The 16069-nt window shown below is 40.0% G+C and overlaps 1 protein-coding gene across 4 annotated transcripts in view; it reads right to left on the bottom strand.

The window, feature by feature from the left end:
* Rho-6 (serine protease rhomboid 6) overlaps positions 1 to 16069 on the bottom strand; it is a 233046-nt gene that overhangs the window by 35949 nt on the left and 181028 nt on the right. The window contains exons 1-2 of one of the 4 annotated variants that reach the window (XM_076431087.1): positions 9724 to 16069; positions 1 to 9530 (exon numbers count right to left, since the gene is read on the bottom strand). The exon at positions 9724 to 16069 is cut by the window's right edge and continues 31792 nt beyond it. The exons of 2 other annotated variants lie outside the window; for them this stretch is intronic. The gene's annotated coding sequence lies outside the window, so the exon portion shown is untranslated. One more of the 4 variants, XM_076431081.1, reaches the window with a different exon arrangement.

Below are 16069 nucleotides of genomic sequence, written 5' to 3' on the forward strand. Positions count from 1 at the left end.
CATCGTCGATGGTTCACTTCGAAAAAATGTGCCATGTGCCCTCTACACCTTCTTATATCTTCGCATAGCACATGGCGTCACTGATAACTACACTTTGAATTGTATGCATATTTCTAACAAAAAACAGACAATTTAGAGCAATAACACCGTTTGGATCGACCATTACCAAAGCAGTCCAGCAGTAGACAGTCCCAGAAAAGTCTTGAAACGCGTCAAACCGAATCACAATAACAACACCCATTCACAAGTCACTCCCTAGCACAACTAGACCGTCAACCGATTAAATGACAACGATCGACAACACCGAGAACTGGCTCACGGTTACGTAAACCGGAAACAGACCGTGCGTCGTAGATCGGATCGATGATCGAATTAATCCGTGCGATGGCAACGGTGCTGACTAGTCGTGAAAAAATCGCGTAGAGAAGCATTATCAGACGCAGCGCCGTCGCGAATTACGCTAGCCGACTGTCGTCGCGAAATGCACGCGGTGTTTTTGCATAAATTATGTAACCGTGGTAGAAGGCCGCCACAGAAATGGCGATAGCCCGCGATCAATGTAGGCTTTATCTAGAATTTCAGTCTCTACCGCAGGATCGAGTCCCGGCTAGAGCCGCTTACGAGGAAATTAAAGGCGGTACACAATCCGGAAGTGGCTCGAGTCACCGGAAGTAGATTACTACGTTCGCAGATGTAATGAGATTCGACTTATTGAAAAACCGCAACATTTTTCACAACGATAAGCAGCTTCTGATAAACCTCTCGAGGCTTTCTGTTTACTCTGTGCAAATTTGATGCGGCTCAGACTGTCTATGCTTATTAACATTAAAGCTACCACCACCGGTCAGGATGATCGGTTCCAGATTCTTTCTTTTTACAATTATTGGAATAAGAAAAATGATTTCATAAAAGATGATTGCGTAGATATCTTTTTAAATGTAGCTATTAAATGTAGCAAAATTAATGGATATAAAATAAAAACCATCCAAATTATATTCCAAGTCGATTTCATAGGCTTGCTTTTAATAATTAAGTTCAGAGAGGAATTTCTTTCGAAGTTGCAAATATGAAAAATGTAGCAAAATTAATATACATATGTAAAATAAAAATTGTGTAAGTCGATTGCAAGAGACTGAAGTTAAGTCTAATTTATTTTCTAGTAAAATTTTCTAATCAAACAAATTAATAATAAATGCATGACAACATCTCAGCAGAACTGGAAGGATTAAAAACGTAAAATCACACCTAAAGAACAATAGAAGTTACAAATAAACCGAAAGTGATTAAAGCCACAGGAGGAGACAACTCCATTGATGAACTTGCCACGTCAACGTTCGCATAAATGATTTATGAGATACGAAGCGGTACACGTGAGTTGAAATCACGGACGCCGGCGAATTTCGAGGAATTCCATGCTTTAATTGCACGCGTTCATAATTAGAGAATTCAGTTATTTAATAGAAAACAAAAAATAAACGAGCGGCATGAGGCATCTCGTTGTAACAAGCTGAAACTGCATACGCGTGCGACGGGGAACCGCGAGAAACAGAAATTTCGTCGCCAAATAAAGCCGCGTTTACACGGACCACGTTCGTTTCTCCATTTTTCAACCTCCTCGCCGCAAATATTTGCCCACGCAAATAGTCGTTTTTAACACTTTGCGGTTCGCGGGCTGCTCGTAGTCGTTGCGCTCTTTTATTTGGGTATATTGAAAGTTTCTCGATAGTTTCCTCTGTTATATAAATATTACTGCAAAATGGGGCAAATCGCCGCCAGCGTTACGAGACAAGAAACAATGTCTGAAACGCGGAAAAGTGAAGCGTCTAATTATTATTAGTCCTACATTCATTATTTTTCTATTTTCAAGTGACCAGCTTTTATTGCCGTTTAAAACTAATCTATGCGAAATACGCCTGGACAAACAAGTGTTCACGAAAACGTCTACAGTCCGAAAAATTGTAAACTAAAGCGGGTCTAGGACGAAACACACCACCTTTGTTTTCCTCCAATAGAATAGCGCTTGGCATGTTGTAGTGATCCAAACCCGAGTCGAGAACGTTATCAAGTTTCAAATCCGAATCGAAACGTTTTATGCCCTAGAAATATAGCTATTCCGTGTAGAATTTGATTGAACCGTAGCGCCGCGAAAAATATTACTATTATGTAAACTAAAGAATCGGAAATCCGTAATTTCGGGTTCGATAGTTCCCGTGTTAAACGGTTCCCAGCAAAGTAGAACTTTTCGTAGAAAGTTGATCGCAGTTCCCACAGTCAAGGTAATTTTTGTAGATCCCAAGAATCTTTATTCGAGACACTTTTCATGCAAGTCGATTGGAGTTTGTAGAAAGCTTAGACCTCCAAATTCGGGAATTTCCTGTGTCCCCGGGAAAGTTGGGAGCCACCCAAGTTCAAGAACTTTTTAAGCTCTTGACTTTCCGCGGCTCGGAAAATTTTCTTCGCCTCTTGCCCCGAATTTTTTACATTCAAAATTACCAGCTCCCGAGTCTCGGGATATTCACGGACACCTTGGAACTCTTCCGGCAGCAGAATTCCCTAGAAGTTAGGAATACCTTTCAGCGACTAATTCTTCGCGTAGCAAATTTCCCTAGAATGCGAGTCCCGTTTAATGGAAGATCTTATTAGTTGATTTAATGCTTCTCTCTCGCTGGCATTTTACTAGACTTTTTCTTAGACTCTCTGTCCGTTGCATTAAATCACATCGAGACCCAGGGTCCACCATTGTACCGGCTTTTCCACTCTACTTGTTTTCTGGCCCGCGGCGCACGAGAACTCAATTCCGTTCGATCCGTCATTTTTATTGGCCGCAAGAAGTCCACGTATCCTCCGTGCACGCGAAAAATGTTCTCGTTATCGAGCAACACGAGATCCTTGTGCCAATTATAGCGCAACGGGTCGAGACCACGAACATATTTATCAGTATTCTCCTTACTTACTCCTGCAAATGTACCATATAAATTATTTGGAATCTTTGTCACCCATTGCGACATCCCCAAACAAATCATTGAATTTTGTGATGCACTATGGAGACCATTAGATCATTTCAGAAGTTTTTCCTGCAAGTTAAATAATTACAAAATTTGATGAAAAACTATTTAGAATTTTAAACATGAATTTTATCACACATTATAGAAGCTATTCGATAATTGCAAAAGCTCGTGGCCAATCTGCAAATGAAATACAAGCTATTACATCTTAAAATAATTGTATACTTTATTAATCAATTGTGTATCTGGTCATCACTATTTTCTACAAATTTTACAAGCTGGTGGATTCCTTCTGTAGCATAAAAAAATTACAAAATATTTCAAACATTCTCAAATTTCCGAGGAAAACATCAAGAAAATGGGAACTGCACGATGTAAGAAAAACAAGTAGACCTGTCCGATGTAAGAAACAGCACGATCCCGAGGGTTTGTCTTGGATCGAACCTTTACTGTAGTTTCAGCCTCGAACTTTAGGGGCAGTTTCAAATCCTCGAAATTTAGGGGTAGTTTCAAATCCTCGAACAGGATGAGTCGATTGCAGCGAACGCAATATACGTGTTAATAATTGTTTCGGCGATTGTATGGACATCGAACTGTCTATAGCACTCGAAGCACTCTTATCAGTCATCTATATGTATAATTAGTTGTGGTGTTTGTACGTGGTTATAGCTCTCGTCAATGAACAGTCTTCCGAAGAACATTCGGTCTGACGTGAATGCACGATCCGTGGTTGCTCGACTCGTGTTTCTAGTTCCAGCCCCGACCGCATCGATTAAATTCGGTTCCACTCTATTTGCCATTTTTCCGCCGCAAAACAGGAAACGGACAAACATGATAGCCGGAACCGAGGAGTCTCGGGGGTTCTTAACCGGAAGCCGCAACTCATTGAAACTTTGAATTGAATCGAGCCACTAGTTTCGGATTTAACCCGTTGAATGCCCGATACACGCTGCTTGATAATATACGCTCTGGCCACCTAACTTGTACCGGGGAACGAGGTTATTAACGTTCCGAGGACCACTCGCATCTGCTGGCTCCCGATTTCGTCGAAAGCTTTACATCCGGCTAAATCAGGGTGTTTCATAATTCATGGTGCAAATTAGGTCAGGTCGATTTTATGGCTGGCAATAAGACGACAATCGAGAATATAGAAATTGCGTGGTAGGCTTTGTCTTCAAGAAAATTCAATTTAAATATCAGTGGAGTACACGCATCTTTAATCCCTTGCCCTATGATTTATTCTACGGTTTCAGTGATTAGAACTTTTCTGTAGAAATCATAATTTCCTAAGAAAGGAGAAAATTTATTATATTATAATTATTATACGTTCTTCAATAGCTGTACATTAACAAAACCAAAATGGTATTTTATTTCGGTTTAATGGTAATTATTAGACTGCGGATCTTTATGCAAAATAAAAATGTTTTGCATTGTTTGTTTGAAGAAGGAATAACATAAGAATTGAATTCATCCCTTAAAGACTTTGTTACATTAAAAGCAACATTACAACATTCTTGAATTTCTTGAATCTTTTACTGCTTTATATTTCGCTCAATCAATTTCTTCATAAATGCATAAAGATTGCGTCTACAGTGGCCGAAATTTCTATAAAGTCACTGTGTTTGGTGCCCGTGCGAAATCAATACGGGCCGGTTTGTGTACTTCTTTAAGGCCTGGTTTACGTTGTATTTTTGTCCAGAAGAATTTAAAAGTTGTTGCACACGTCTTGTTGTTACTGGGAGCTCCAATTCAGCTCGAAATTGTGCTGCATTTTTCCTTTCCTTAGCTGCAGGCCTCATTAATATTGAATGTTGTCTCCTCGACTATTTTTTATTACCACCTTTAAGATGATTTTTTCCGTAATTTTCACGTAAATCGATATAATTATTAATCACAGTATATGACCGATTAGTTTTCTTAGCAATTGCGCGATTAGAGCAGCCCATATCTTTATAAGCATCGATTGATGCTTTTTCTTCACTTGTTTGTACTTTTCCTCTCGGCATTCTCATACACGTGAATCAAATTATAACAGGGGATTTCTGTGAGCTCCAAAACTAATACTTTCAGGATATTCGCAGTTTTCCGTAGTTCTCCGCTCAGAATACAGAGAAACACTAAGTGACTTTATAGAAACTTTGCACTTGTGTTCTGCACCACACAGAAAAAAATTTTAAAAAACGTAAATAGTAAACATAGCGGTCTAGAGTACGCAGTCCCTCTATCCGAGTGTCAACAAGGCACAAGACCAGACACGATAAATCAACAAAAATGGTGATATTTTTAAAATATCTATGAAAAAAGAAGATCACTTTATAGAAATTTCGACCACTGTATTGTGCCTATTTGTGCATTTCGTTGGAGCTTTCTGCAAAGGTCCATGGCAGATCGTTCCTCATGCGACAACTCAATAAGCAGCTGACGATAGAAGTTTTGTTTCGAAGCGGGCAACGAAGGCTCGTGTATAAACAAAGATGAACCGGAGCCTCGGGTATTAAAAATGCACTTTGCCACGATGAATCTTCGAGAAGAAGCCGCGAGCAAAGCCACGGCCACTGTGCAAACCCGAGAGGATCGCGAGCAAGCGAGCGCCGCAACCCGCCGCTTCGACGTTGGTAAACAACCGGCCAAGAGGGTCGATGGTGTAAACGTTCTAAGAAAACATTGACGCGGTACCCGAGGAGCCCGGAAACCGCAGAACCCGCGAGGAATCTTCCGCCGCCAAGAACAAGGGCGCAAACATGTAAATCACACGGGAGCATTGCAGCACCGACCTTGCACGCGCGCACGCCTTCTTAACCAGGATGGATTTGCAACGGAGCTTTGTAATTCCGACGGATCTTTGCGTGAGAAAGACTCGCAGTTTCGACCAGTTTTCGAGAGAACACACTGCGATCTAGCACTCGGTGTTAGACGATGTAAGAAACCGCGAACAACGATCGTACAGCTACAACATTCTACTTTCATCGGCGATAATCGAGGATCAATTTTATGATGTAATTTGCTGACTTGAAATTTCTATTATTAGAAACGACATTGAAGGTTGACCTTCATCTTCCAATACAAAGTCATTCGAAGGTCTTGTCACAATGCATACTTGAATGCCCTTTTTTTACGAGCTACGCGATGCAACACGAAAATATATGTATAATAAATCCTCTATCGACGCAAAAGCTTCGGGGAGGTTCGTTTGCATCGATCGTAGAGGGACACCATCTTCTTTGAGCTTGAAACGAGTCGAACGTAGAGAAGGACAGCGCGTTCGAAGCGAATGCGACTCTCCGCGTCTCTTTCTTTCCCATACACTGTGCTTCCTTGCGCTCGAAACGTTTATCGTCAATTAATCGCACTACGATTCTCCGCGTCGCATTAGTAGTGGTTCACACCGATATACCCGAGCCGAGATCAGATTACTACAGTGGAGGGGATATTCTTTTTGCATCCATCGCGTCTTTTTGCGTCCTCTTTGCGTCGTTAGATGATTTACTGTGGTTATGGTAAACTTGTCGAAACGTTACTTCCTTTTGGATTTTGATTAAATTGAAATTCTAAACAACTTTTCCTATATATATAATAATTGGTGATCTTTTGTATAGGTTAAAGCTGTTCAGAATGTCGAGATTTAGAACATATTTCGTTTTCATCGTAGTTAGGCTGACAACTAAGTCCGAGACCTCCACATTTTCTCAAACAAAGTCATTCATACATATATTTTTTAAGCACGAGTATTTAATATCAAATTAATCGCAAAAATCAGAGCTTTCCCATGATATACAGTTCAAAAGGAATGGTCACTGAATGAGGATATAATGATACAATAAAAGAATTACGAAACGAAAGGTCGCTTTAGTTGCCAACTTAATAAAAAAAAAATTCGATGACTTTGAAAACTACGAGAGAAACAATCCCTGGGGGATACTGACCACTTTATACCATAAAAATTACACATAACAAATTTTTTACTTTGTCGTACTTAAAGGAGATATTCTAGAGTTCAGTTACTCGCACTCTATTTTCCAGAAAACTGTTTACATGGAACTTTTTATCACGGAACTTCAATGCAAAATAAATACTTGCTAGTGTAGACCTTTGTTCATGCTTGAAACACTAAATTGAATGTTGTACAGATTGTAAGTACCGTATTCCAGTAATTAAAAGTGACTACATAGACGGATATTATTTTCGAAGGACACTAAACGTCGGAGTGCGATTCCGCAATTATTCAGACACTCCGAGCCGCAGAGCTCCGTCCCGCAAATGTTCGGGACTCGCGAGTCTCGCGAAACCCGTTAATAACGCAGAAAGCTCGCCAAGCGGTTCAAGGCATGGTCGAGAGGATCTTCGTCGATGATCGATGATCGTCAACCAGGAGAAACAAACGTACGGTGTTTGCGGAACGCTGCGCGTCGCATAGCTTCGCGCAAGGAATCCGCAAGCACAACGCGTTCTGCACGACATTGTGCGAACCTGTGAATCCGGTATAACCCGCCTCTCATTAGCGAGTTGAAAATTAGACGCGTAATTACACGGCCCCACCCTCTTTCCCCACCGAGTGCTGTCCTCGCGGAGAATAAATGTTTAACGGCGAACAATATTTATGCGCGAGCTCGCGTGCTGAACGGAGACATTGGCTTCTCGCGTTTTTCACTGTTTTTCCTTGTAATTAACGGGGTCTTTATCGTTGTGACGCATTCCCGACGCGTACCATGTTTGCGCAAACGAAGTAAAATTGACTTTTTATTCGAAGCGGTAATTTAAAGCCGCAGCTGTTGATATTGGGGAAATCAACGGCGGAATTAGGAATTTTTATTCATATTTATTGTTTTTAAGATAAAGAACGAGCCTTGTTCTTTAAAAGCTCATGTTCTTTATATTTGCAAAACAAACTGTTAATGGACTATATGCAGTTATGACAAAAACGAATGGAGAGATGCAATTTAAACAAATGGAAAGGCTAACTTGAACTGAACTTGTTGAAATGATTAAAGAAAGAAAGGAACTTTAATATTAAATCACTGCATTTTTTATAATTTTCATCTCCAGTCTAATCTACTATTCAGTAGCCAATATAGAGAGTAACAAAAAAGTATTGACCTTCATCAGCCCTAAACCTAATAATTAACGAGTAAAATTTTCAGGAAATAAAGTGAAATTACTCGTCAATTATTAGGTTTAGGGATAATGAAGGTGAATACTTATTTACTCAGAATTCAACATTCTTCCATATTTTCGTATAAAAAGTATAGTATTCCATTTAAAAAAACAATATTGACCTTCAAATCTCCGAAACGCTTCCACCTGTAAAAATTATAAATATAGTACATAATGTACCCCTTCAGATCATGCAACCTCTGTATACAAAACTTTCTCGTGCAACGCATACTTTGGAAGTTATACATATAGGTGTGCAAGTTGCGCGAACCACCCTGTATATTAACAGAAGAATGTTATAAAGATTTTCGAACGGTTCAATATCGCTATAAACTGTTTTCGTTCCCCAGAGGGAAGATTCAATCAATTCCAGGCTCAACTGCGCAATATTTTAGTGATGAGGTAATCAATTTGATAGCAACGTCGTTCGCAAATATTGGACTGTCCAACCCCGAAGAAAATAGACATCGTAAATATTTGCTTGCGATACTAACCCGAAGAAAATCGTCGATTAATATTGGAGCTCCATGTCGGTTCCGAGCGTATTTTCCCCAATTTCTCAGCGAATACGTCAGAAACTAAGCGCAATACCGTCGCGAACGAACCTAATCTGGATGTTTACCAGACGTACGACCGCCCGACTGTAATGGCGCAGCCATGGAGACACACAGGGGCCACACTCGTTAACTTTCGACATTTTATCGCGAACGTCTGTGCAATGTGCACTCTCTGACCCGGAGAAAACTCGGAGCGTAACACACGTGTAAGAACACGGGTCTCCGCGGCCTTTTGAAAGTCGAAACCCTGACAAACAGATCTTAATCTTCTGTTGTGGCTCTGTCTAGTTCTTCTAGCAGAGTGACCTGAATGGGCGGGGCTTTGTTGTCCTCGAATTCAACAGAACCAGAGCACTGCGTCACAAAAGTTCATGGTAGTAAACTAAACTTTGATGTGCGAAGTGGGCGCGGCTCTATTGCCCCCAAGTTCAATAGAGGCAGAACACTGCCCCTAGGAGTTTGTGTAACTGGAATGAACAAAAACGTGTTCGTATAAACAATTACATTTAATGTCGAATAGAGTATCTGAAACTGATCACAAAAACTGAATTTTGCAAGACTGGATCTTCTCCAGGAAGAATGCGCTACAGAAAGTGGGCGTGGAACACTGAGAACACTGCCCCTAGGAGTTTACGTAACTGGAATAAACAAAAACGTGTTCGTATAAACAATTAGATTTAATTTCGAATAGAGTATCTGACACTGATCGCTAAAACTGATGAATTTTGCAAGACTGGATCTTCTCTAGAAAGAATGCGCTACAGAAAGTGGGCGTGGTTTTATTGCCCCCGAGTTCAATAGAGACAGAACACTGCTCCTAGCAGTTTATATAACTGGAATAAACAAAAATGTGTTCGTATAAACAATTACATTTAATTTCGAATAGAGTATCTTGCACTGGTCACAAAATCTGATGAATTTTGCAAGACTGGATCTTCTCCAGGAAGAATGCGCTACAAAAAGTGGGCGTGGCTTTATTGTCCCGAGTTGAAAGAGACAGAACACTGCACATAAGAGTTTATGTAACTGGAATAAACAAAAACGTCATCACATAAACAATTACATTTAATTTCGAATAGGAAAAGGAAGAATTGTTCTTGAATCTTTCTCCAGGAAGAATGCGCAAATGGGCGTGGCTTCGTTGCTCTCCGATTGAACAGAGCCAGGGCACCTTGCCCATATCAATTCATAGAACCAAATGAGTTGAACACAAGCTTAACGTGCGCAGTGGGCGTGGCTTCGTGTGCCCCAGAGGGCAATCTGCGCCCGAGTCCTCCTCCCAGGTGCATCGAAGCGAAAAGTTTAACAAAACGAGTGAACCAGTAGCTTCTGTTAGCAAAACGGATAATACTAACGAACATTAATCCGTTTAATCCGCTTGGACGATCGGTTCGCCGGTTCAGCAACATGACCGCTCAAATCCGGGGGCAGTTTCTAAGCGTTCCCGGGGAAAGTTCACGGACAGCCTGCAGAGTGGAGGGAGGGCTCGCGCGGAAACGTCTGTCGCCGGTAAATTATGTGACGTTGTCCCGCGAAGTGCGAACCCTTGACAGATTCGTAATTCACGGGGGGTGGACGTGGCACACCGCCCCCGAAATCTACAGTCAGCGTTTCGCATTCCGGGGGCTCACCGTTCGTTGCGAGCCCGCAAACGCGAAAGCCACGCGCGCCGCCCCGTGTCCCGAAATTGTAACATTTGCACGTTAATGACACGCATCCTTGACGCGTCGTCGAGGATTTTCGGCGGAAAGGCGCGCAGGATTCCCGAGCAAACCGGTATAGCGGCGTCGCCCGACCGTTGTAATAGCGATCGCGCGCCGCCGCGCCGTACGTGTTCACCGGGAATTGAATTCATCGGAATCGCGTTACACTTCGTGTTTCAACCGGCACGGATTTAATGTAAACGCCTTGTACACTACCCGTGAACCGGTGAAACGAAATCCGCCACGCGAGGCTTACTTTGACGCGGATTCGATTTCGAATTCGATCGGGCCCGCTGCGGATTCTACTCGTCACAATTCTCGCGGGTGCGTCGATCAGCGATTCGCCGGCTCGTTGCGCGCCTTCCGGTTTCCGGAACCTGGTATGTTTGAGCTCGACTTTCGAGGTTTCAAGAATTGTAACCGCGTCGATTAATAATTTGTTCCTGTTCCAATACCGAAGGTTTTCACGCAGATTAATATTTACTTGTTCAAGATTGACTTGGTACCACAACGTAATTTACGACAGAATTATTATTATATTTGATAGAACGATTTATACCGCAAATATTTGGAACGCCGATCATTCAGCTGGTGAAACAGAAAATATAAGAAAAGATCATTTAAAATGCACTTGTGTAATGTATAATTAGGACATATAAAGTTCATTGTTCATTGGTTAATTAATGGAATTATTCTAGGTCGGAAGAAATATTTAATTTTCAAGATAAAATTGTGCTCAGATTGCAAAGGGTTAATAATATCTCTGCAATTGTTGGAATATAAATACGTATGCAAATTTCAATGAAATTCAATATACATATGTTTCACCAACATGTTTGTTTAGTTACTTACACCTTCTGATTTCATTCATCATATTCATTTGCCTACATATGTCACCAATTGTCAGAGTTGTGCAAAATTACGATTGAATTACTCCAGGAATTATAATTACGAGGTAATTGAATTACATTGTGATTCAGTTATATTGTAATTTATAATTCAGATCTTCATTCAATTAAATTACAATGATATTATTCATATTTGCAATTGGAGTACAATTATAAAATACTTTGTAATTATATTACAATAATTATGAATTACGATGTAATTAAATTAAAATTAAATATTACAGAATAATAAAGTAATAGGTAACAAAAGGTTGAAAAATCCATGTGAAGGTTCCAAACAGAAGGAATTTATTATTTATAAATTTATAATATCTGAACAGAAATAACTTCTGCGTTACACATTTTTTAAGTTTCAACCATAAACATGAAATAGCGTTACGTATTATGAACGAGGACGAGGAATAGAAATTACGCTGCACAGACAGCGAACAAGTATATGAAAGAAAAACATAAAAATATATTGCACTTCTTCAAAGTTCTGGGCTATAATTTGGAGAGATGTATTTTAATTACATTGTATTTCAATTACAAATCTGATTAAAATACTTGGTAATTGAATTAGCACAACTCTGCCAATTGTTAACCATAGTTTCCGCCGCGAATCATGTGCTGTCATGGCAAAATATTTGTGTACCAGATCAAATGCAAAAGTCTAAATATCGCATATCATATTTCGTTCCCATAATCACCGGAACAATTGTCTCCACGATTTGATTCGAGAAGATCGAGATGGAGAACGAAACTTTTCAGCAAGGGAGGGCGACGAGTCGCCAAGTTTTCTCCCGGAATCAATAAAACCCGAAAAACCGGAAGATATCAGCCCTCGGCGCGGGAGGGGAAATTTTCTTATTACACATTCTCGGTGAATCCGCTCGGAAACTCTAATTGACATTTTTAATGAATCCGCTCCGGTCGGAGCCAGCCCATCTCGCCTTGCTGAGGGTTGGAATTGTCCACGTTCCGTTCCGGTACTCGCCTGATAAAAGTATGCGGCGGCGCAAAGAAGTTTATTGATAAGTCGAGAAGTTTGAAAGTTCGCGGTTTAAAGTAACGATTATACGAACGGGGCAAGAACTGTAATTAGAGAGTCGTTTAAGGGGCAATTTGCTGGATCCCCGTGGCCAGATCAATTTCCAAATGCGCTCGCCTAAGACGCGATTAAATCACTCTTAAGTCCCGACGGGATCGTAATTCCGCGCCGAGAGGGAATGTATCAAAGGGGTGGAGCTTAAACGGGTACCTTCGAGCTGTTTACATTTATCGAAATAAAAAGGTAAAGGGAAGTAGACGAACAAAAATAGAGTAGATGTACTTCTTGGAAAAAAGTAAATACCATTTTGTAATCAGACGCTCGGAAAAGTTGAACATTGACAAATCTTGATTAACATATGTTCCTTGAAAGTTCTGTCCAACGTAATTATAATTATCCTCTTTGCAATTTAAAAAGAAAATGTAATTTACTCGGATTTTGCACGTTAGCGCATATTTTTCACAGGCTTAATTCTTTATTAAATATTGTTTGCATTATCGATCGTATGGTTGTTAAATGAATAATATGTTAGTGTTCTCGGCGCAACGGTTCGATCAACTAATTACGAAAAAGCAAATTTTTCACGTTAACTTAAACTTTCAACGTTTCGATCCATGTGTGGATCCTTTTCAAGAAAGTAGAAAAACTGCGTTTGCTTTATGGAAATCGTAAAAACGGAATTGAAATGTCTTAATACATGTTGTTCTTATGTCGTCGAACAAGCTACTGATTCTGAATTCTTTATTGCACAGTTCGTCCCGATAACATTGCACGCCTCGTATAATGAGTATGTCATTGAACTGATTCCGCCATTAGGTATAATATCCACAGCTATAATAGCTCTAGAATTTCAAGACCTTGGGATTAAGTAGTTCTAGAGCGCGAACCGTTGTCGCATAATCAATTCCAAGTAAGGTGAAGTGCCCTAAGTGTGGACAATCCGAAAGTGATACCTGAATCTGGACAATTGAATTTTCAAGTACAAGCTCTGAATACAGTGGGCCAGTTTGAGATTTCAAAAAGCACGCATTCTAGAATGAAAAATTTAAATTCGGTGGATGCTAACAAAGGACCACCAACTGTATTGTCGAAGACAGAAGAAAGATCGTGAAAAAAGGAGCGAGAAAAAAAATTATAGAAGAAGAACATTTGTCAAAAAAGCAGGGAAAAGAGAGAAACCAAATTAAAAAAGAACAAGAACAAGAAATCAATAGTAATTTACACGAAAGAAAAAAGATAATTACACAACAAATCAAAGATACAAAGTGAAAAACCAATGATAAATCTACAAAAAATAAGGTCTGAAGCAACTAATGATAATAAAGACGAAATTATAGAAGAGAGAGAAAGCAAAATTATGCACTCAATTCGAAAATTTCGAACAGTTCAAACCGAAATACTCCGGACTACTTTGAATTCAAAGTAATGATTTAAGTACAATAGCCGAATTAAGGATAATTCTCGAACGCTGACGAGATACATGAAATTAAAAAATTCAGAAATCTGTCAACTGGGAAATCAGGAGGTTGATGGATCGGAAACAGGATGATCGCGGTCACTCGATCATCTCGTCTCCGTTAACGGAACGATCGTTGAAACGCTGCAAAGTCGGTTATCGCACGATCATTACATTTTAATTCGTGTAATTTTCGGTGTGCCGGTTTCACAGAGTCACGGGTCCCCCCGCTCGCTGGAAACCGTGTTGCATTCCCGAACGCTTTATCGCGATTAATATCCGTGGATACTCTGTCCCTCTGTCGGCGCAGCAATCAAGTGGTGCTCGAATTCATCGTCGGGAAAGGTAGCGATTTTATTCCACGTCCGCCATTGACCGTAATGCTCCGGCAATTGGCATCGAATCGCGAGTCACATCCCCGAATATTCCATATTCCCCGGTTATTCCCGTATATTTGCGCTTCTTCTCTAAGCCAATCAATATTCCAATTTCTACCAAATAACCGGTGCCCGACATCCTAGCCAGTGGAGTCGCTGTCAGCTGAAAATCGAGTAGCCTGTAAAACTGTCACATGTTTTCTCGATCCTTTACGGTCTCAAGTACAGTATATGAATTTGATACTTAACACTGGATCTATGGAGCACTGTCGCAGAGGTTTCAGTTGTTTATCGGATAATTCCGAAATATTATGCAATGTATATTCAGAATCTGTCATATACTCTTCAAGTTATAATCTTAAGACTTAATAAGTTTACTTGATTAATACTTTACTGGTAATTCTATAAGAATGGCTGGATATTTTCACAATTTCTTAGATTGTTTGTACTGACGCCACAGTGGTCTATTTGGCCGGAAAAAGTGGAAAAAAATCGATTTCTAAATTTTTACGTGTCTTAATTATCGTTCGTCGTAGTTAAGGTCTGAAGAATTAGGCTTCAATGTTGTTTTTTCTATTTTTCTACCCGTGAAGTAGTAAACTTCATCGGAAGTTAAGAGATTTTAAGGCGCGCTTTGCGTTCATTGGCGATTTTCAAGTGTTTTAAGGAAAATTGTGTAAATTTTTGTATAACAGAAGTTTTTCAGATAAGTGTACAGAGCACTTTCGCACAGATTTCATTTCTTGTCATCATCTAAATTAGTATAGTTATTAATATTTGAACTTCACCAATAATTCTGTAAGTTTTTTTACGATTACAAAACTTTATTGACGATTTTGTTATGGTTCTGTGTGAGTGTGGATGCTCTTTTTGGTCTCCTTACATTCGGTAAAGATTTGTGATTATAAGCCAACAAAATTTGTTTCCGACTATGTCCGAATTGAAATTTTATAGCTAATTTTTAGAATATAAAGGAAACACACATGATTTACTAACCGTTTCTTAAATGAAAATGTTGAATAATATTCGGTACTGTTAAAAATTAGCTCGATACATTTTTATCTTTTTACCAAGATGGAAAATTTTTATTTGTTGAAGGCCTTTTATTTCAGGCAACTGCAGATGATTGAGATCGGCGAGTGAATGTTTTACGCGACCGAATTTCGTCTTCATTTAGCGAGTTACATGTTCGCGGACTGTTAACTTTTCCATAACACCGGCATTGTGCTCGAAGCGACGTGTCCCACCGAAAATTTCATAACCCGCACACGACCGATTGTCCCCCATCGCTTTTATTTGCCCGTTTCTGGCGTCGCCGGAACCGATATTCGCGACCGCAGGTTCGCCCGCGTTAAAAATGGCCGAGAATCCCATCGGCGACACCAGCAAATGGCATTCCGGCTCGCCGCGGTGATTATTTTCGCTGACTGTCGCGGTTAACCCGCGAACTCGCCTCCCATTAAACGTTCTCATGTTCCCTACACGAGCACGCGAATCGTCTCCGTCCAGACCGCCGTGGTTCAAACCACCGTTTCTGCGCTTTTAATCCTCGAACGATGGTCGGAGTTTTTCCCGGAACTTTGCGGGCGACGATGTTCGATTATGCTGCTCGTGTGCACATTTCTATTTCTATTATATGTATAATTTCTATATAAAACTTAAATAGTCTCGAAATATATAAATTGGTGAAAATAGAACGATTTAGACAGAAAATATAGGTAAAGATCATTCAAAATGCACTTGTGCAATGTCTACTTAAAAGAAAAAATATGATTAGCGTATATTAGCACATATAAAGCTATGTCCACATTGAAGCAATAACAGCAACTTTTAATTAATGTTGCTGGTTGTTGCTTCAGTGTGGATACAGCTTAACGTTCAG

Source organism: Lasioglossum baleicum, chromosome 1 (assembly GCF_051020765.1).
Source record: "Lasioglossum baleicum chromosome 1, iyLasBale1, whole genome shotgun sequence".
In the NCBI taxonomy this organism is placed as follows: Eukaryota; Metazoa; Arthropoda; class Insecta; order Hymenoptera; family Halictidae; genus Lasioglossum; species Lasioglossum baleicum.